Source organism: Petromyzon marinus, unplaced genomic scaffold, assembly GCF_048934315.1.
Source record: "Petromyzon marinus isolate PM22_M1 ecotype Great Lakes invasive population unplaced genomic scaffold, UKy_Petmar_22M1.pri1.0 PM_Scaffold_237, whole genome shotgun sequence".
In the NCBI taxonomy this organism is placed as follows: Eukaryota; Metazoa; Chordata; class Hyperoartia; order Petromyzontiformes; family Petromyzontidae; genus Petromyzon; species Petromyzon marinus.
Window position 1 is genome coordinate 69,579 of NW_027423210.1, and position 21,907 is coordinate 91,485.

Genomic DNA, 21,907 nt, shown 5'->3' on the forward strand with positions numbered 1-21,907 from the left:
TCACTGTTCGTCACATTCAAGTGGTGAGCTCCTCCTCCTGCACGTAGCGTGGCAACCCATGGCACCTGTTGGGTCTGGGTTCCTGCGAGGAGGTGGGAGGTGGAGGAGGTTGAGGTGGAACTGGTGGTGGAGGAGGTGGACCCCTGACAAGGCCATTTTACCCCACCCTACCTGGCCATTATAACCCCACCCTACCTGGCCATTATGAACTGACCCTCCCTAGCCATTATAACCCCACCCTACATGGCCATTATAAACCCACCCTACCAGCCTATTATAAACCCCAGTGACACGACAAATATGGACCCAGAACCCACACATCACTGACAATTATCACGATTGGTAATACCCCTAGACAACAAAGCCGAGCCTAATTAGCGTAATTGCATAAATTGACATAATTACCTAATTTTGTAAAATTACACCTTTTGCATTTTTCATTTCATTTTTATTATTTTTCAAGACAATATATACAACAATCCTGACCCTGATGCCTGTTGTATATTTGGAGTTCGCATGTTTCTCTCACGCTCCCCTTCGTTGTGTGAATTTTTGTCCAGCTCCTGTTTGTCACTCCACATTTATAGTTGCTGATATAAATTGACACGTAAAATGCCACTTAATTGGGCAATCATATGTGGCCAGGTTACGTCTGAAAAAGACATATATCTTATGGGCCTTACCTGGTAAAATAAACAAATAAGCAGGTGGCTAGGTGAGTGATTGAATGAGAGAGTGGCTGAGTGATTGAGTGGTTGAGGGAGTGAGTGGCTGAGTTAGTGAGTGGCTGAGTGAGAGGCTGAATGAGTGAGTGGTTGAGTGAGTGGGTAGCAGAGTGACTAAGCAGCTGAGTGAGTGGCTGGGTGAGTGAGTGGTTGATTGAGAGCTTGAGTACATGAGTGGTTGAGTGAGTGGCTGAGTGAGTGGCTGGTGAGAGGCTGAGTGAGTGAGTGGCTGAGTGAGTGAGTGGCTGAGTGACTGAGTGGTTGAGTGAGTGGCTGAGTGGGTGGCTGAGTGAGTGGCTGAGTAAGTTAGTGTTTGAGTGGCTGAGTGAGTGAGTGGTTGAGTGAGTGACTGAGTTGGTGGCTGAGTGGTTGCGTGATTGACAGGTTGAATGAGTGAGTGAGTGGTTGAGTGAGTGGCTGAGTGAATGAATGGCTGGGTGAGTGAGTGGCTGCGTGAGTGAGTGGCTGCGTGAGTGAGTGGTTGAGTGAGTGGTTGAGTGAGTGAGAGGTTGAGTGAGAGGTTGAGTGAGTGGCTAAGTGAGTCAGTGGCTGGGTGATTGAGTGGCTGAGTGACTGAGTGGTTGAGTGAGTGGCTGAGTGGGTGGCTGAGTGAGTGAGACACGGGAAGCAAGAGGGAGACAGGGGGAGATAGAAGAGTGAGACACGGGGAGAGAAAGGATACACGGGGAGAGAGAGGAGGGAGACAGGGGGAGGTTGGAGAGGGAAAAGCGGGGAGAGAGAAGAGACACGGGGAAAGATAGGAGGGAAACGCGGGGAGGGAGAGGAGAGAGACACGGCGACATAGAGGAAGGAGACACGGGGAGAGAGAGGAGGGAGAACCTGGGAAACAGAGAAAGGGGGAGACACGGGGAGGAGGTGAGAGGTAGGAGGAGAGTGCGTGGAGGTGAGAGGGGAGAGATAGGAGGAGAGTGCGTAGAGGAGGCGAGGGCTCCTATAATGATGACTTCAAGGCATGCTGGGAGACAAGTTCACGTGACCCACATAGCACAGGGAGCCATCGCTGTTGGAACCGCATGGGCAGGGAACGTGGCCTCCAACCCACCACCTGCACCAGCCTCATCACCACAAACCAACAACCACAACTAGAACTACAAATTCAACCACAAATGTAACCACAAATGTAACCACAGCCACAACCATAACCAACAACCATAACCACTATAACCACAACTATAACCAAAAGCAACTACAATTATAACCACACCCACAACTATAACCACAATTATAACCATATCTATAACCACAACTCTAAGCACTTAAACCAGACACAACTATAACCACAACCATAATATAACCACTACAACTATAACCGCATCTCCGGTTATCACAGGTGGCAACATATGGTTCGAAAGAAGTTCAACACACATACAACAACAAAAGACAAAAAAATATTCTATAGCCTATAACAGACTGTTGGGGCAAGTTCTGTTAGCGAGCACCTATGGAGGCCCGCAGTGTGGAACACAAGCAGGTGGGTGGCCAGCACTACACCCGACCGTCTTTGTCTCCCGAGTGGCGATGTTTATTACACACCACAACAGGTACTAATTTCAGGCAGAGTCGACGTAGCGGAAGCCCTGGACTGGTTCAGATGATCGTCACTGGTGTTGGCCGTGAGCGGGAATCGAACTTCCTCGGGTCCGTGGCGTGGCGTTCAACCGCTACTCTACCGCTCCCTACACATACAACAACCATGAAAGCCAACATAACCACCTTCACCACAACTATAACCACAAAACATAACATAACCATCACAACTTTGACCACAATCACTATTATAACCACAACCCCAAGTATAACAACACCAATAACATAACCACAACTGTAACTATAACCATGAAAACCCCAACCTCCACGTACACAACTATAGCCACAAAAAATATACCCCCCACAACCGCAATTATTGCGACAACCAAAAGGACCATAACAACTAACATAACCACCTACACCACAACTAAAACCTGAACCACTACAACCAGCGATACAACCACAACTATAACTGCAGCCACCACATCCAAAACCACCACAACCAACATCACCTCAACCACCACAACCATAACAAGCAACATAACCACAACAACCACATTGATGCTGATACTCTAACACCACCTACACAACCACTTTATCAAGGCTCTATGTATCCGTGTGTCCATGTGTCTCCGTGTGTCTCCACATGTCCCTGTGGGTGGGTGGATAGATGGGTTAGTGTGTGAGTTGGTGAGTGGGCAAGTGAGTGGGTGGGTGTGTGGGCGATAGAATCGAACCTGCACCTCTGCAGTGCAAGTCCAGTGAGCTAACGACCCGCATGTGGTGGGGTAAAGTGGGGGTACGCCCACCTTGCTCCAAAACGTGGAGATCAGCGTGGAAGAGTAGACCAAATACCCTAATTAGCGGTGTCTAGTGGAGGCCTCCTCAGCCAGCACGCGATTCGCCTCCTTCACAATAAACCCTTCCTTGCAAAGATGAAAAAGTATATTTGACTGATCCCATCAGCCTCTCATCAGCAGCAATGGCTCAAATCGAGCGCCACGCTGGGCCGCTTTCCACCTTCAGTGCCTCAGCAGCAGAGCCGGGCTCTGCTTGAACCGATGCCGTGAGCCCAGCAGCTGTTTAGAAGCCTACGGCTGTGGGCCGCCTTTGTCTCTCCTCCACCACTGCTGAGGTGTCCACACCATGCGAGGTTCTCACCTTCAGGCTGAGTCGACCCAGAGGAGGCCCAGGCAGCGAACCGCTTCAGAAGTTGGCGCCACGTTCACCGGCGGAAGCGGAAGTAGAGAGCAGCAGAAGCATCGCGTGTGGGGAGCAGCTGAGGAGTGGATCAGAACTGTGTATTAGTGGTGGTGTGGTTGTTAGTGGTGGGGTTGTTATTAGTGGTGGGGTTGTTATTGTTGGTGGGGTTGTTATTGGTGGTGGGGTTGTTATTGGTGGTGGCGTTGTTAGTGGTGGGGTTGTTGTTAGTAGTGCTCTGTTAAGGCTAAATACGCGGGAGCTTTGTCTTTGGCGGTGTGAGTGGGGGAGGGGGCGTAGAGGGGGGGGGAAGGTGCTGGGGGGGAGGGGCTCACAGGATATTGCGTCACTGAGGGCGTGATCACCGAGCCCCGCCCCCACTTGCTTCTGCCGATCTTTTTTCTCACATGTGGCGGTAGAGAAGCACCGAGACGACAGAAGCAGCGACTCTCTGGAGGAAGTGAGGAACTGTAGGTGAGTGGTGATGTGAGTGGTGAGGACGTGTGTGTCTGTGTAGTGTACTGGCAGGAGGAGTGGTGGCGTTAGTGGTGTTACTGATAGTGGTGGTGGTGTGTTGTGAGTGAGTCGTGACGATGTGAGTTCATGTCAGAATCAGAATATTTATACTGGAGTCAGATGAGCTATACAGCTCTTTCTCACAGATGTCCAGTGTTGTGGGTGAGTGGTAAAGATGTAACCTCGCGTTGATGTGAGTTTCTTATTAATGATGTGGGTCCGTGTTAATGATGTGGGTTTGTGATTTAAAGCTTTCGTGACTGCAGTAATTCATATTCTTAGTTCTTTCGGTAAAGTCACGTTGAAGGGAAACAATAAAATAATAAAATATATATAAAACAATAAAATTCTCACGACGTTTCGACCATAACACAAACGGTCGTCATCAGGTATGTCTGTTTGCATAAATGTATTTATTTTTAAACGGTGTATTTATTTATTTATAAAAAACGTTAGCACCACGCGCAGCGATTTAGCAGTTTATTTAGAAGGACGAGTCCATCTATGTTCTGAAAAGAGGAGGGGGGAGACGAAAAAAATATTGTATGCCGTCTGAAAGCCACTGTAAGCGTGAACAATCAATTAAGACCTGAAATGGTTTATCAAATCTTTCCAATGATTGCCAAGCCAGAATCCATCTTCTCGGTTGAAATTGTCTCTGTGCTTGTATATGTGGATAGCCTCATGAACGAATTTCTCATGGTAGCCAGATGGCTTACAAAGAACCTCTGTCTTGGAAAAGTCAATGTCATGTGAGCCTACTGAATTATAACAATGATCTGCCACGGCCGAGGTGTTGGTCCTACCGTGTTTAAGGTCTGCTTTGTGTTCACGAATGCGGTCCGAGACATGGCGTTTGGTTTCTCCAATGTAACTACTACCACAGAGGCAACTTAGTTTGTAGATACCAGGGTATTGTATGTCCGAAATCACATCTTTTACAGACGGAACCAGATCACGGATTTTATGTAATGTGTTGAAACGGACCTGGATCTTGTGTTTATTCAAGATTTTGGAGATCTTTTTTGTGATCCCCGCAATGTAGGGTAAAGTGATGGTTTTGAAAGGCTCCTCAAGAGGGTCCTTCTTCATGGTTTGAGTGATAGCTTTGCGGATTGTATAGTCGGAGTAACCATTAGCCTTAAGAGCTTGGTGTACGTGCTTGAGTTCACTGCCTATGTGTTCCTGGTCGGATATGCATTGGGCTCTATGATACAGAGTCTTGATGAGAGAATTCTTCTGTGATGGATGGTGGTGGGAATCCGGTTTCAGATAAGCATCCGTATGGGTAGCTTTCCTGTAGACAGAGTGGCTCATTGAACCATCAGGTCTCTTTTTAATTAGGACATCCAAAAAAGGTAGCTTGCCATCTTTTTCGACTTCCATGGTAAATCTGATGGCTGGGTGTATGGAATTGATGTGGTCGAAGAATTGGTCTAGAGCAGGCCGGCCATGTTGTCAGATAACAAAAGTGTCATCCACGTACCTCTTCCATAAGGTTGGGCGCAGAGTGGCAGTCTGGATGGCGTCAGTCTCAAATTTCTCAATGAAAATGTTAGCTATAACCGGAGATAGGGGGGAGCCCATTGGGATCCCCTCAGTTTGTTTGTAGAAAGTTCCATTCCAAGTGAAGGGCTATCCACATATACAAGCACAGAGACAATTTCAACCGAGAAGATGGATTCTGGCTTAGCATTGGAAAGATTTGATAAACCATATCAGGTGTTGTGAGTGAGTCGTGATGATGTGAGTTCATGTCAGAATCAGAATATTTATACTGGAGTCAGATGAGCTATACAGCTCTTTCTCACAGATGTCCAGTGTTGTGGGTGAGTGGTAAAGATGTAACCTCGTCTTGATGTGAGTTTCTTATTAATGATGTGGGTCCGTGTTAATGATGTGGGTTTGTGATTTAAAGCTTTCGTGACTGCAGTAATTCATATTCTTAGTTCTTTCGGTAAAGTCACGTTGAAGGGAAACAATAAAATATATATAAAACAATAAAAATTCTCACGACGTTTCGACCATAACACAAACGGTCGTCATCAGGTGTGTCGGTTTGTATAAATTTATTTATTTTTAAACGGTGTATTTATTTATTAAAAACGTTAGCACCACGCGCAGCAATTTGGCAGTTTATTTAGAAGGACGAGTCCGATTTAAAGCTTTCGTGACTGCAATGATTCATCTTCTTTGGTTCTTTCGTTAAAGTCACGTAGAATGAGAATAAAATAGTAAATTTATAAAATAAAATAACACAATAATATTCTCACGACGTTTCGGCCACAACACAAGTGGCCTTCATCAGGTGAAGGGACGAGACTGTCTGGTAGGACAGCACTGGAGTGAAAAAGCCACGTTCAGATCACGACCTTTAAGCTGTGTGAGAGGAAACAAAGCGCCTTGACAAAGGAATTCGCATATAATTTAGCATTGAAATGGCTGAGTGATTAGCTTGTGACTGGTCACAGAAATGGCTTTGTTAAAAGTTAAAGCATACACATCCGCAGAGGCACCCCTTGACAAAGGAATTAGCATAGAATTTAGCATTGAAATAGCTAAGTTAAAGCATACACATCCGCAGAGGCACCCCTTGACAAAGGAATTAGCATAGAATTTAGCATTGAAATAGCTGAGTGATTAGCTTGTAACTGGTCACAGAAATAGCTATGTTAAAGTCAGAGCATACACATTCACCGAGGCACTTAGTACAAATCAAACAGGATAATTTATCCTTGAAATAACTAGGCGAATTTAGCATTGAAATAACTGAGTGATTAGCTAGTGACTGGTCACAGAAATGGCTATGTTGAAGTCAAGGCCTACACATCTGAGCTATTCACAGTACTATATAGTGAACCAATAAAAAACTAAAATATAAATTACCTTAATGTTATCAATAAACTCTATATTCTCCAATCAGATAAGCTACCAACAATAAGTCGTTATATTTCACAATGCTATATGGCGAAAAAATGGGTGGATTCTTACCCTCAACTTTAGCAACACGGATAGCTATGGGCCCCGTTCAGACAGACGAGTTCATCCATGGTCGGAACAGAGGAGGGGGAGAGAGACAGCTGCGAGGCGCTATTATACTCCATGTTGTAAACCATACCATTTACCGTGGTGTGAGAGGTATTAAGAGTCAATGCTGGCGAAAGAGCTGCGGTCTGAAGGTCATCGTAAAATACAATTAATTAAGAACAGAAATGGTTTAAAACATCTTTCCAATGGTTATTAAGCCAGAATCCATCTTCTCGGTTGAAATTGTCTCTGTGCTTGTATATGTGAATGGCCTCATGAACGAATCTCTCATGGTAGCCGGTTGGTTTGCAAAGAACCTCCGTCTTGGAGAATTCAATGTCATGTGAGCCCAATGAATTATAACAGTGATCTGCCACGGCAGAGGAGTTCGTTCTACCGTGTTTCAAGTCTGCTTTATGTTCGCGGATGCGGTCCGAGATATGTCGTTTGGTTTCTCCAATGTAGCTACTACCACAGAGGCACTTTAGTTTGTAAACGCCCAGGTACTGTATGTCTGGAACAGCATCTTTTACAGATGGAACCAGATCACGGATTTTATGTACTGTGTTGAATCGGACCTGGATCTTGTGTTTATTCAGGATTTTGGAGATCTTTTTAGTGACCCCTGCAATGTAGGGTAAGGTGATGGTTTTGAGTGGCTCCACAAGAGGATCCTTCTTCATGACTGGAGTGATGGCTTTGCGGATTGTGTAGTCGGAGTAACCATTAGCCCTGAGAGCCTGGTGTACGTGCTTGAGTTCACTGGTAATGTGTTCCTGGTCGGAAATGCATTGGGCTCTATGGTATAGAGTCTTGATGAGGGAGTTCTTCTGGGATGGATGGTGGTGGGAATCCGGTTTCAAGTAAGCATCTGTATGGGTAGCTTTCCTGTAGACAGAGTGGCTCATTGAACCATCATGTCTCCTTTTAATTAAGACATCCAAAAAGGGTAGTTTGCCATCTTTTTCGACCTCCATGGTAAATCTGATGGCTGGGTGTATGGAATTGATGTGGTCGCGGAATTCGTCTAGAGCAGGCTGGCCATGTGGCCAGATGACAAAGGTGTCATCAACGTACCTCTTCCATAAGGTCGGGCATAGAGTGGCAGTCTGGATGGGGTCAGTTTCAAATTTTTCCATGAATACGTTGGCTACAACCGGAGATAGGGGGGAGCCCATTGGGGTGCCCTCAGTTTGCTTGTAGAAAGTTCCATTCCAGGTGAAGTATGTGTTGGTTGAGCAATGTCTCACCAAGGGGGGTACACCAGTATGCAGTCCTTGATGAACCAGGTCTTCAATGATAGCGATGGTGTCAGGTACCGGGACTTTGGTGAACAAGGACACCACATCAAAACTGACAAGCAGGTCGTCTGGGGACAGGGAAATGCCTTTGATTGTCGATACCAGGTGAGTAGAATCTAATACCGCAGAGGTGTTTTTTCCAGTGAAAGGTCGCAGTATATCAGCAAGAAAACGTGCCAGTTTGTAGGTGGGGGAGATGATAGTAGAGACGATGGGACGAAGGGGTGTATCTTCTTTGTGTATCTTTGGAAGGCCATATAATCTTGGTGGTCAGGCAGCAGAGGGTTTCAACGAGAACTGTTTGATCTCATCAATTAATGCTGTTGAATCAGAGATCATTTTGTTCGTTTTGGTGACCAGGCTGTTGGTGGGATCTCTTTTTATTTTTGTATAGCTGCCATCGTTGAGTAGTTCTCAATTAAAAAAGAGGGATGATATTGTCGTCCTCTCAGCCGACAAGGGCAATGCCACTGTCATCATGGACAAAACAGAATATAACACATTGCCTTACTCGAGACTTTAGTTGTTATTTTTGCCGTGATCTGCTCCATTAACGGATGTAGAAAGTAAAATAACTTGTAGCGTGTTAAACTTCTTTCAACGTAGCCAACTGTGCTAATCGGAGTGTTGGGAGCAAGGGCAACACTAAAACACAAGCGCATGACTAAACAGTTTAACACGCAGGCTGTGCTATAAACTGTTTAACACGCAGGCTTTCGCGAAAAATATTATCCATAATACACGTTTTTTTGGTTAGATCACGTAAAATTGTACCAAAAAAACTGTATTATGTGCTATAAACCTGTATTGTGTGCTATAGACAATTACCTTTATGTTCCTGTTCAGGAAATGACGATACAGTACAGAAAATTATGAGCACGCGGTACACCACCAGTGGCTACCGCGTCTACTACCGCGTGTGCAGGCGGTGCAACTGCACTGGCCCACACGAGCGGGGAGCGGCTGCATTGCCACGCCACGTGGAGGAGAGGGGGACATTGGCAGGCTCTATTTTCTTGTTCCTTGCACCAGGCCCAGAGACCCTCACACAGAGACCCAGACCCTCACACAGAGACCCAGAGACTCGCACAAAGACCCAGAAGAGACCCTTACAGATAGCCAGCGACTCGCACACAGAGTCACAAGAGACCGACAGACGCTGGACACGAGAGGCCCAGAGACCAATGCGGCAGCGACTCCGTGAGCAGGGATGGCGCGAGACCGCGCTTTCGGTGACACCACGTGGTGATGACACCACGTGCCGAGTGCGCGCGCCGAGTCACGTGGAGGCGGGCGGCCATCTTACCTGGGGACAGTGCTGTACTGTAACAGCGGGGGAGCGGTGGTGCAGCGGTTAGCGCGGTGCTGTGTGTAAACATCGCCACTATGGAGAAAAAGGCGGCCGGGCGTGGTGCTGGCTGCCCACCCCCTCGTGTGCCATGCATAGCTGCTCGCTAACAGCACTTGCCCCAAAAGTCTGTTCAGGATATACGGGGGATCTTTGTGTCAGTCTGTGTGTGTGTCTGTGTGAGTGTGTGAGTGAGTGTGTGAGCGGCAATATCTTTTTATCGGTTGCGTAACGCTGTGTGGAAGCTACCTGGTCTGTCACTTCGCATTAAGCTTCGGGTCTTCTCGGCCACGGTCATTCCCTTCCTTCTCTACACTTGCGAAACGTGGACCCCCCTAATGGAGCATCTTCGCAGGTTGGAAACATTTAAGCTGGCCTGCCTACGATCCATCCTGGGTTTAACCAGGCTGGATTGTGTGAGGAGCTCATAAATCCTCAAAAGAGCTGGGCAAGGTCCCATCGGTGAGCTCCTCTGGCAGGCAAGGCTGTGTTGGCTGGGTCATGTAGCCCGCATGCCCAGCCACCGCATGCCGAAACAGCTTTTGTTCGGTCGGATCGAGGGGGCTAAACGGGCGCGGCATGGGCTAGAGAAGAGATGGAGTGATGTGGTACAGGAGGACGTGGAGCTGAGTGGACTTGCCGATGACTGGTACCAGCGCTGTCAAGATCGGCCTCTGTGGAGGAGGCTCGTGAAGAACGCTACTGGGCAGTTGGAGGCAGTCGCCCTCCAACAACGGAGGGCGGAGGAGTGACGCTCACAACAACGAGCGGAGCGCCGGGTGACTAAGGCACAGCAGGTTGGCACAGTAGGGGGCACAGGTGGTGCATCAGCCAGTCATCTCAGTCGACCCGTGGCACCTGGGTCTGCCCCGTGACCTCCTGCCAGCGGGCGTTCGACACTTCACGTGGCCTCAAGGTGCACATGGCCTGGCACAAGCGTCGTGGTGACGTCGCCGCCCTACTTAGTGGCGAATGGCGGTTGTTGTTGAGTGAGTCTGTGAGTGAGTCTGTGTGTGTGAGTGTGTAAGTCTATGTGTGTGTGCGTGCACGTGTGCGTGCACATGTGGATCGCCACACAAATTTGGTGAAACTCCTACCCGTGGTCGCTGAGGTCGCCATCTCCTGGCCTAGCCAGGGTCTGGGCAGCGCAGCAAGCGGAGACATTTCCAGCTCTCGGAGATTGAATGTTTCCCCCTCACACGCGTTGGTTCTCTCCCCTCACATGTATACTCGCTCTTGAATGGAGCTGGGCAAACATATGTCATGCAGTGGGGCCCATTGCCTGAAACATCGCCCATGATATATTTTCCTCTTAAAGCAGCCGTTGTATTAACGAATGAGTTCAGTGATTTGTGTTATTTGTGCACCACTGCCAACGCGGTATCGACAAATAATCCCAATGTAGGACCACAGAGCTTGGGGATATTGTTGGTCGCGCCGGTTTCTGGCTGGCTGCAACACCAATGCACAAAATACAGCACTAACATAGAATATGTATGTATGTTGAACTTCTATCGCACCGTACGTAGCCAACCGCGCTAATCGAAGGTGCTGGGGAAGGACAACAAACTAAGCACAAAAAGCGGTTCTAAGAAAATGAGTTGTCAAAGACATTTAAAAGTGCAGAGCTCCAATGGCTTCCAAATATCGGAAGGAAGAGCGGTCCAGATGGCCGCAGAAGCGCATCTAAAAGCGGCGCGATGCGGTGACCGCACCCCAGAGCCCCCCCCAACGCCCCTTGGACCCCCTCCGCGAAGACAGCACAGAGTGCCGCTGCTCCCTTGTGACCAGGTCGCGTCTGAAAAAGAGCTACATGGACCAGTGGGCCTTACTTGGTAAATAAAAATAGTTTAGTTCGGGCCACCTCCCGCAACACGACGCTTGTGAGCATGGGGACACCGCGTGCTCCCCTCCAGATCGCATCTCCAGCTCACATCAGCTTATACCTCGACCTTACACCTTGAGCTCACGCCTTAAGCTCGAACTTTCAGTTCACACCTCTGCCTCACCACCTTCTGTTGAGCTCCACCAAGCATGCTCGTCTCAGGTTATTTCATCACGAATACAGTAGCCGCATTGTACAAAGACTCCACCGCCACTCAGGGACATCACCATTCACGGACATCTCCGCCACTCACAGCAGGGGCAACGGACACCACTGGTGACATTTCACATATGTGATTGAGATGCTCAGCAGTGGTTTCAGGTGCATTTTGATGACTCCATGAGAACCGTTCTTGATCTGCTGAAGTAGGAGCAATAATCCTCGTGCCACTTTTTTAGTTCGTCCCAGAGCACCCTACACCGACTGGGTCGTGGCAGTGACAGCAGCAGCAGCAGTGACATCGTGGCGCGTCACTGACACGGCTAAACACACATGAGCGGAGACGCAGTGGCGGCGGCAGGCAAAGCACATCCCTCACATGAACACTAAATCAAGCTACACTCTAGCCCACAGATGTGTCAGTCAAAGACAAAGATCCTCCGTAAAGACTTAAGACTGTTGTGGCAAGCGCTGTTAGCGAGCGCCTTATGAAGGCTGACATGGCATGTGAGGTAGCCTAAGCTAAATGAGCACCAGGCACTAATTTGAGACTGAGTCGACCTAGGGGAGGCCTAGTAACGATTTAGATAATCATCACTGGTGTTGGCCATGAGTGGAAATTGAACTCGGGTCGCCGGGTTCGTAGCGCAGCACGCTAACCTTTACACTTCTGCTCACCACAGATCTGTCAGTCACAAGCATACACATTGGAAGCAATCAACATCGGGCATATAAATGGTTCTGTTTAGACAACTTCACCAGTCCATCCAACTGCTGGTGGTAAAGGTAGGTTCACACCTTCTGTTAGCCGAAAATATCACTCGTGTCCTTGAGCATGTGATTGAGTCACCAAGGTGAATGTAGGCAAGGCGAGGCAATCATCTAGAAATGACTGACAAAGGATCTACATTAACCAGCTTTTCGAACAATATTATGACTTCACTTAATACAAAACAATATTCTTAGTAACTATTATTCTTAAAAAATAACAATAACTTATTTTAATGGATGACGCGTAAACAAAGGAGGGAACATGGAAAGGGTGCAGCGATGTTGGAATGTTATTTATTTTGTATTATTTCTTATTTGGGGTGGTGGTGGTGTTGGTAGAGGTAAAGGTGTTTATAGAGTTGGCAATTGTAGGATAGGTAGCGTTGATAGGGCTGTTGTTGGAAAGAGTGATGGTGTCGGTTGGGGTGGTCGTGTTGGTAGGAGTCATTGTGTTGGTAGGATTGGTGTTGGTAGGGTTGGTGTTGGTAGGGGGAGTGGTGTTGGTAGGAATAATGGTGTTGGTATGGTTGGTGTTGGTAGGGTTGGCGTTGGTAGGGTTGGTTTTGGTAGGAGTGGTGGTGTTCGTCGGAGTAGTTGCGTTTGGTAAGGGTAGCGGTGTTGGGAGGTGTGGTGGTGTTGGTAGGTGTGCGGATTCTAAAGGTGGTGGAGTTGGTAGGAGTGGTGGAGCAGGCATTGATCCGGGCCATGAAGAGTGGTCTCTTTGCCCTCATGATCACGAGGCGGGACTCACGCTCAGCTGGGGTGATGATGTGGGAAGGAGTGGTGGTGAGGGTAGAGGAAGTGATGGTGGTCAGGGTTGGGTTAGTAGAGGAGGTAGTGTTAGTAGGTGTGTGGTTGGTAGAGGTGGTGGAGTTGGTAGGAGTGGTGGAGCAGGCATTCATCCAGCCATGAAGAGTGATCTCTTTTCCCTCATGATCATGAGGCTGGACACATGCTCAGCTGGGGTGATGTGGGTAGGGGTGGTAGTGAGGGTAGAGGAGGTAATGTTGGTAAACGTGGGATTGGTCAAAGTGGCGGAGTTGGTAGGAGCGGTGGAGTTGGTGATTGAGCTGGTAGGGGTAATTGAGCTTATTTTAGTGCGGCAGGCATTGATGCGGGCCATTATCATGAGGTGACACCACTCACACTCAGCTGGGATGATGGTGTTGGTCCGGGTGGTAGTGAAGGTGGAGAAAATGCTGTTGGTAGGGTTTGTAGGGGTGGAAGGGGTGGTGGTGTTAGTCAGGATAGTATTGGTAGAGGTGTTGGTATTTAAAAGTGTGATGGTGTTAGTTTTTCGGGGTGGGGTTTGTCATGGTGGTGTTGGTAGGAATGGTGGTGTTGGTAGGAGTGGTGGTGTTGGTAGGAGTGGTGCTGTTGGTGGGTGCGCTGGTAAGTGTTGGTGAGCTATTCATCATGGAGCAGCCATCCAGTTGAGTCTTTAGGGATCTATGGGTCCTCTTGATTTTCATGGGGTGGCACTTGCTCCGAGCCAATTTACACATGGATCCTCTCATGTAGCGGCTTCGGTAAACTCGTCTGCGCTGCGATGACTTCTGTTTAAAACCGGAAACAAAATCATTATGAGAGGCAAGAGATTGCAGTCTCCTTCTTCCCCTGTTGGTCACTCCACTCAAATATGTTTTTTTCACTTGCCATCTGCCACACCACCACCATTGATTGAGCACGAGTGTTGTACCTGCCTTTCAGTGGCAAATATCGGACAACTATTTGTAATCCACCAACATGAACAATGTGTGCTTGTAATAAATGTGTGCGACTTTGTCGAGGATGTGAGTGTGATTTTTTATTGTTTGTTGTTGTAACGTTCTAACCTGCCTCTCCTGTACATCTGTGAAAAATAGCTTAATAGCTCATCGGATTCTTCCAGTATAAATATTCTGATTCTGATTTGTGTCATCTATGCATGTGAGATTATGACATTTGCCTGAGTGATCTATATCCATGATGCCTCTCTGGGTGTGGTGTCTCTGTTGTGGTGTCCTGCTGATGTTCTATGTTACAGTGACGCCAGCATACTCTCTCTCTTATTAGTGGATTCTTCAGCCAGACTCTTAGGCTGGTAATGGTGATCCCCGCGCTCTCCACGTCGTAAGTGATGGCCACCGGCCCACTGTGCAGCATCTTTATCAAGGTCGTCCACCTTGAGGGAGACGGGTATTCTCCATCTTGGGGAACCGTCATCTGTGGTGCCGCCGCAGCGGAGCCGCTCCAGCGGAGCCGTGCCCACCGCCGCGACGCCGTCACCGATGCCTCGGATTTCCCGCCACTCTCCCGGGGCTGGTGCCTTCTCAGACGTCCGCGTTTTGCCCACTGCACAGTCGTGAGGCCGCCGCAGCAGAGCCGCTCTGCCGAGGCCGTGCCCACCGCCGTGAAGCCGCCACCGGGGGATGCCGACGCCAACGCGGTGCACCCTCGCCACCCCCCCTCCCCCCGCACGAACGCACACACGCCCCACGTAGAGCCAGGAGGGGAGGTCACCCGGCCGATAGGTTTTTTTTTCCAGAAGTCCCTAATGGGATCGATCTTCATGGTTTCCTGCGGCCGGGAAATTGGGCGATCTTCCCCCTGTAGCTGACATGCACTGCGGCGCCAGGACCTAATATTAAAGTTGCATGGTCACGGCAAGGGCCATCGAGCCACCGCGAGTGGAACCACACACACACAAGCACGGGTCAGTGGACTGGTAGCGGGAGAACAGAGAGCGGATGTCGGAGAGATCACTGCGGCGACATCACCCGAGTTGGGATCCGGGTATCGAAGGGTGGGAAAATCCGAGCCCCTGATTGGACGGGAGGCCAAGGGAGCGAAACGGCGAAATTCCTTTGTTGTAGGTGGGATAAAGGGAGGGGGATTCAGGTAGCAAGGCAGTTCTTCAAGATCATCGCGGTCCACGCAGGAGGGGAGTTAGCCGTTCGAGACGTCCGCGTGATGCACTTCAGCGCAGCCAGGCTCAACCCTCTACTGATCGCTTTTCTACAGCTTCCAGCGCAGCAGAGTGGAAGTACACGTGAGTAAGAGAGAGAGGTAAGTTTGGGCTATTTGATCGAGGGTAGAAAGCAGAGCGATAGGCAGAGGAAATACAGTCTAGGATCTCAAGGGGAATAGGCTGACATCCACTGACCCACACAATTACGCGTAGCTTAACGGGTTGCTTGCGGTAAATAAAATAACTGGTAGGGGAATAAACTGTTTCTTGTGCTCCTTTGGAGGGTGAAGAGGAGGGTGGAGAGTGTTTTGTGTTCGCACGCACACGCGGCTGTTTGCGGCGAATAAAGGAGTAGAGCGTGCTTGGTGTCCGTACCTGTACGATCGTTTACAGTATTGTTCAGCACGCGCGTGCCTACACGACTATTTTTGGTGGTGCCCAGCGCTCGCGTACCTGCGCAATCGCCTACAGTAGCGGTTTGCGCTCACGTGCATGCGCGGTTTACAACGAGGTTGAGCTTTCATTTGTGACCAGGTTCCATCTGAAAAATAAGTTAGTACCTCAGTGGGCTTTGACTGGTATGATGGGGGTGTTCTTGATTTGAAGCTTTCGTGACTGCAGGAATCCATACTCTTTGGTTCTTTCGGCAAAGTCACGTAGGTATAAAATCAAATAAATCAGTCTGCCTCAGCAGCAGACCATGCTTTCCCCACCCGATGATGGACGCTTGTGTTGCACCCGAAACATCGTGATTTACTTTATTTTATACCTACGTGACTTTACCGAAAGAACCAAAGAGTATGATGGGGCTGGTTTAGTTTTATTTGTTTGTGTTTGGGTGATTTGTTAACCTTTCTTGTACTTTGCACTATTACATGTTTTTGTAGTATTTGTTGTTGTAACGTTCTTACCAGCCCCTACCGGACATCTGTGAAAAAGAGCTTTATAGCTCATCGGATTCCTCAACCATTAAAAAATATTATTGTTCTGACTCTACTGGCTAGGGGACATTGTTCTGTCCGCACCAGCGCAACTCACCAACGCCGCACAAGGAGTCCAGCACATGTCCCAAATGCCACGCTGCCAGTAACAAAAAACACCCTTAAAGTTGCAGTGGATAATTTTTAAGTATACTTAATTGAGCAAGGTGTTTGCTTGTTCCAAATGACATATGCAACTTTGTCTAGGATGTGTGCGTGGATGTGATATATACTTGTGTGTGTGGTGTATGCGAGTGAGATTCTTATATCTGCGCGAGTGATCTGTACGCGTGATGCATCTCTGCGTGTGGTGTCTCTGCATGTGGTGTATGTCACGGTGCCACGCTGATGGCCTGTGTGAGCGTGAAGTCGGCACTCACCACTGCATTCTTCAGCCGCCACTCCGAGGCTGAGGAGGGTGATCCCCGCGCTCGCCACCTCGTAGGCGATGGCCACCGGCCCGCTGTGCAGCATCTCCATGAAGGTCGTCCACCCTGAAGGAGCTGGGTCGTCGTCTTCTCCTCCTCCTTGGGGAACCTCCATGCCATGGCTGGGAGAGGAAGCGACTCGAGGCACCCTCTCGGCTTCGTGACCTGTGAGGCGGTTGCTGATGTGGACGGCCACGGTCGCTTTGGTGAGAGGTAGAGGCTGTCCGGCCTGTGGCGGTTGGACCTCCCAGGCTCCCCTCGGCTTAACCAGCTAGTTAGGGGAGAAATTCTTCTCCTCCGTGGGCACAGACGCGAGGAACGCGGAGCTCGCCACGAGCAGCGTCACGAGGGTGCGTGAAGTACTGCGCAGCCCGTGAGCCTCCATGGTGACTGCTACGAGAGAGGCTCCAGGAGGCTTCGTGCAGAGAGGCGCTCCTCAGCAGGCAGCTTGCAGCGTGGCTCTAGCGGCAGACTGGGTGGAAGCGGGTGTGACGTCACGGCCCGAGGGCGGATGTGTGTTGTGTCTCATCTGTGTGTGTCTGTATGTCTGTGTGTGTGTCTGAGTGTTTGTGTGTATGTCTGTGTATCTGTGTGTGTATCTGTGTGTTTGTGTGTGTCTGTGTGTGTGTGCGGTAGTGTAGTGATTAGCGCGCTGTGCTATGAACCTAGCGACCCGGGGTTCGATTCCTGCTCACGGCCACCAACACTGGTGTCGTGTGCCGTGCCGGTCTTCGTAGGTGCTGCTCGTTATGGCTACAAAGGGAGGCCCAGGAGTGGTTGAGGTAATCGTCAGCAGTGTTGGTGGCCGTGAGCGGGAGTCGAACTTGGAGGGCAGCGTGGCATTCACTGCAACAACACCGCCCGCGCTCCGACTGGTACACGGTCCGAACAGTGCAGAGTGCACATAATTCGCGGCGTCTCTCGCACGGTCCGGGTCTCTGTGTGGAGAGCGGGAGACGAAGGCGAGGATCACACAGGGTAGAGGGTGCACGTCGGCACTGCTTCCCACGTCACAACACGAGTCACGTCACATCACAGACTCATCCTCACCGTGAACCAACATCATCAACACAAACCCACATCTTCTTAGTTCTTTCGGTAAAGTCACGTTGAAGGGAAACAATGAAATAATAAAATATATATAAAACAATAAAAAATTTCACGACGTTTCGACCATAACACAAACGGTCGTCATCAGGTGTGTCGGTTTGCATGAATTTATTTATTTTCAAACGGTGTATTTATTTATTTATAAAAAAAAACGTTAGCGCCACGTGCAGCGATTTGGCAGTTTATTTAGAAGAACTAGTCCATCTATGTTCTGAAAAGAGGAGGGGGGAGACGACAAATTTTAATGTATGCTGTCTGAAAGCCACTTTAAACGTGAACAATCAATTAAGACCTGAAATGGTTTATCAAATCTTTCCAATGCTAAGCCAGAATCCATCTTCTCGGGTGAAATTGTCCCTGTGCTTGTATATGTGGATAGCCCTTCACTTGGAATGGAACTTTCTACAAACAAACTGAGGGCACCCCAATGGGCTCCCCCCTATCTCCGGTTATAGCTAACATTTTCATGGAGAAATTTGAGACTGACGCCATCCAGACTGCCACTGCGCCCAACCTTATGGAAGAGGTACGCGGATGACACTTTTGTCATCTGACCACATGGCCGGCCTGCTCTAGACCAATTCTTCGACCACATCAATTCCATACACCCAGCCATCAGATTTACCATGGAAGTCGAAAAAGATGGCAAGCTACCTTTTTTGGATGTCCTAATTAAAAAGAGACCTGATGGTTCAATGAGCCACTCTGTCTACAGGAAAGCTACCCATACGGATGCTTATCTGAAACCGGATTCCCATCACCATCCATCACAGAAGAATTCTCTCATCAAGACTCTGTATCATAGAGCCCAATGCATATCCGACCAGGAACACATAGGCAGTGAACTCAAGCACGTACACCAAGCTCTTAAGGCTAATGGTTACTCCGACTATACAATCCGCAAAGCTATCACTCAAACCATGAAGAAGTACCCTCTTGAGGAGCCTTTCAAAACCATCACTTTACCCTACATTGCGGGGATCACAAAAAAGATCTCCAAAATCTTGAATAAACACAAGATCCAGGTCCGTTTCAACACATTACATAAAATCCGTGATCTGGTTCCGTCTGTAAAAGATGTGATTCCGGGCATACAATACCCTGGTATCTACAAACTAAGTTGCCTCTGTGGTAGTAGTTACATTGGAGAAACCAAACGCCATGTCTCGGACCGCATTCGTGAACACAAAGGAGACCTTAAACACGGTAGGACCAACACCTCGGCCGTGGCAGATTATTGTTATAATTCAGTAGGCTCACATGACATTGACTTTTCCAAGACAGAGGTTCTTTGTAAGCCATCTGGCTACCATGAGAAATTCGTTCATGAGGCTATCCACATATACAAGCACAGAGACAATTTCAACCGAGAATATGGATTCTGGCTTAGCAATCATTGGAAAGATTTGATAAACCATTTCAGGTTTTAATTGATTGTTCACGCTTACAGTGGCTTTCAGACGGCATACAATGATTGTTTCGTCTCCCCCCTCCTCTTTTCAGAACATAGATGGACTCGTACTTTTAAATAAACTGCTAAATCGCTGCGCGTGGTGCTAACGTTTTTTATAAATAAATAAATACACCGTTTAAAAATAAATACATTTATGCAAACAGACACACCTGATGACGACCGTTTGTGTTATGGTCGAAACGTCGTGAGAATTTTATTGTTTTATATCTATTTTATTATTTTATTGTTTCCCTTCAACGTGACTTTACCGAAAGAACTAAGAATATGAATTACTGCAGTCACGAAAGCTTTAAATCACAAACCCACATCATTAACACGGACCCACATCATTAATAAGAAACTCACATCAACGCGAGGTTACATCTTTACCACTCACCCACAACACTGGACATCTGTGAGAAAGAGCTGTATAGCTCATCTGACTCCAGTATAAATATTCTGATTCTGACATGAACTCACATCGTCACGACTCACTCACAACATACCACCACCACTATCAGTAACACCACTAACGCCACCACTCCTCCTGCCAGTACACTACACAGACACACACGTCCTCACCACTCACATCACCACTCACCTACAGTTCCTCACTTCCTCCAGAGAGTCGCTGCTTCTGTCGTCTCGGTGCTTCTCTACCGCCACATGTGAGAAAAAAGATCGGCAGAAACAAGTGGGGGCGGGGCTCGGTGATCACGCCCTCAGTGACGCAATATCCTGTGAGCCCCTCCCCCCCAGCACCTTCCCCCCCCTCTACGCCCCCTCCCCCACTCACACCGCCAAAGACAAAGCTCCCGCGTATTTAGCACTACTAACAACAACCCCACCACTAACAACGCCACCACCAATAACAACCCCACCACCAATAACAACCCCACCACCAATAACAACCCCACTACCACTAACAACCCCACCACCACGAACACCACCACCACTACTACCACACCACCACTAATACACAGTTCTGATCCACACCTCAGCTGCTCCCCACACGCGATGCTTCTGCTGCTCTCTCTACTTCCGCTTCCGCCGGTGAACGTGGCGCCAACTTCTGAAGCGGTTCGCTGCCTGGGCCTCCTCTGGGTCGACTCAGCCTGAAGGTGAGAACCTCGCATGATGTGGACACCTCAGCAGTGGTGGAGGAGAGACAAAGGCGGCCCACAGCCGTAGGCTTCTAAACAGCTGCTGGGCTCACGGCATCGGTTCAAGCAGAGCCCGGCTCTGCTGCTGAGGCACTGAAGGTGGAAAGCGGTCCAGAGTGGCGCTCGAGTTGAGCCATTGCTGCTGATGAGAGGCTGATGGGATCAGTCAAATATACTTTTTTATCTTTGCAAGGAAGGGTTTATTGTGAAGGAGGCGAATCGCGTGCTGGCGGAGGAGGCCTCCACTAGACGCCGCTAATTAGGGTATTTGGTCTACTCTTCCACGCTGATCTCCACGTTTTGGAGCAAGGTGGGCGTACCCACACTTTACCCCACCACATGCGGGTCGTTAGCTCACTGGACTTGCACTGCAGAGGTGCAGGTTCGATTCCATCGCCCACACACCCACCCACTCACTTGCCCACTCACCAACTCACCCACTAACCCATCTATTCACCCACCCACAGGGACATGTGGAGACACGGAGACACATGGACACACGGATACATAGAGCCTTGATAAAGTGGTTGTGTAGGTGGTGTTAGAGTATCAGCATCAATGTGGTTGTTGTGGTTATGTTGCTTGTTATGGTTGTGGTGGTTGAGGTGATGTTGGTTGTGGTGGTTTTGAATGTGGTGGCAGTGGTTATAGTTGTGGTTGTATCGCTGGTTGTAGTGGTGGTTCAGGTTTTAGTTGTGGTGTAGGTGGTTATGTTGGTTGTTATGGTGCTTTTGGTTGTGGTAATAATTGCGGTTGTGGGGGGTATATTTTTTGTGGCTATAGTTGTGTACGTGGAGGTTGGGGTTTTCATGGTTATAGTTACAGTTGTGGTTATGTTATTGTTGTTGTTATACTTGGGGTTGTGGTTATAATTGTGATTGTGGTACAAGTTGTGATGGTTATGTTATGTTTTTGTGGTTATAGTTGTGGTGAAGGTGGTTATGTTGTCTTTCATGGTTGTTGTATGTGTAGGGAGCAGTAGAGTAGCGGTTGAACGCCACGCCACGGACCCGAGAAAGTTCGATTCCCGCTCACGGCCAACACCAGTGACGATCATTTGAACCAGTCCAGGGCTTCCCCTACGTCGACTCTGCCTGAAATGAGTACCTGTTGTGGTGTGTAATAAACATCGCCACTCGGGAGACAAAGACGGTCGGGTGTAGTGCTGGCCACCCACCTGCTTGTGTTCCACACTGCGGGTCTCCATAGGTACTCGCTAACAGAACTTGCCCCAACAGTCTGTTATAGGCTATAGAATAAATCTTTGTCTTTTGTTGTTGTATGTGTGTTGAACTTCTTTCGCACCATATGTTGCCACCTGTGATAACCGGAAATGCGGTTAT

At 48.7% G+C, this 21,907-nt stretch overlaps 1 long non-coding RNA gene across 1 annotated transcript; it reads right to left on the reverse strand.

The window, feature by feature from the left end:
* Window positions 1-12,742: 12,742 nt before the first annotated feature.
* Window positions 12,743-20,172, reverse strand: LOC142922969 (uncharacterized). The gene is made up of 3 exons (XR_012940445.1): window positions 20,003-20,172; window positions 16,791-17,776; window positions 12,743-14,036 (listed from the first exon to the last, which is right to left on the reverse strand). It is a non-coding gene; the product is annotated as an uncharacterized LOC142922969 (long non-coding RNA).
* Window positions 20,173-21,907: the final 1,735 nt, after the last annotated feature.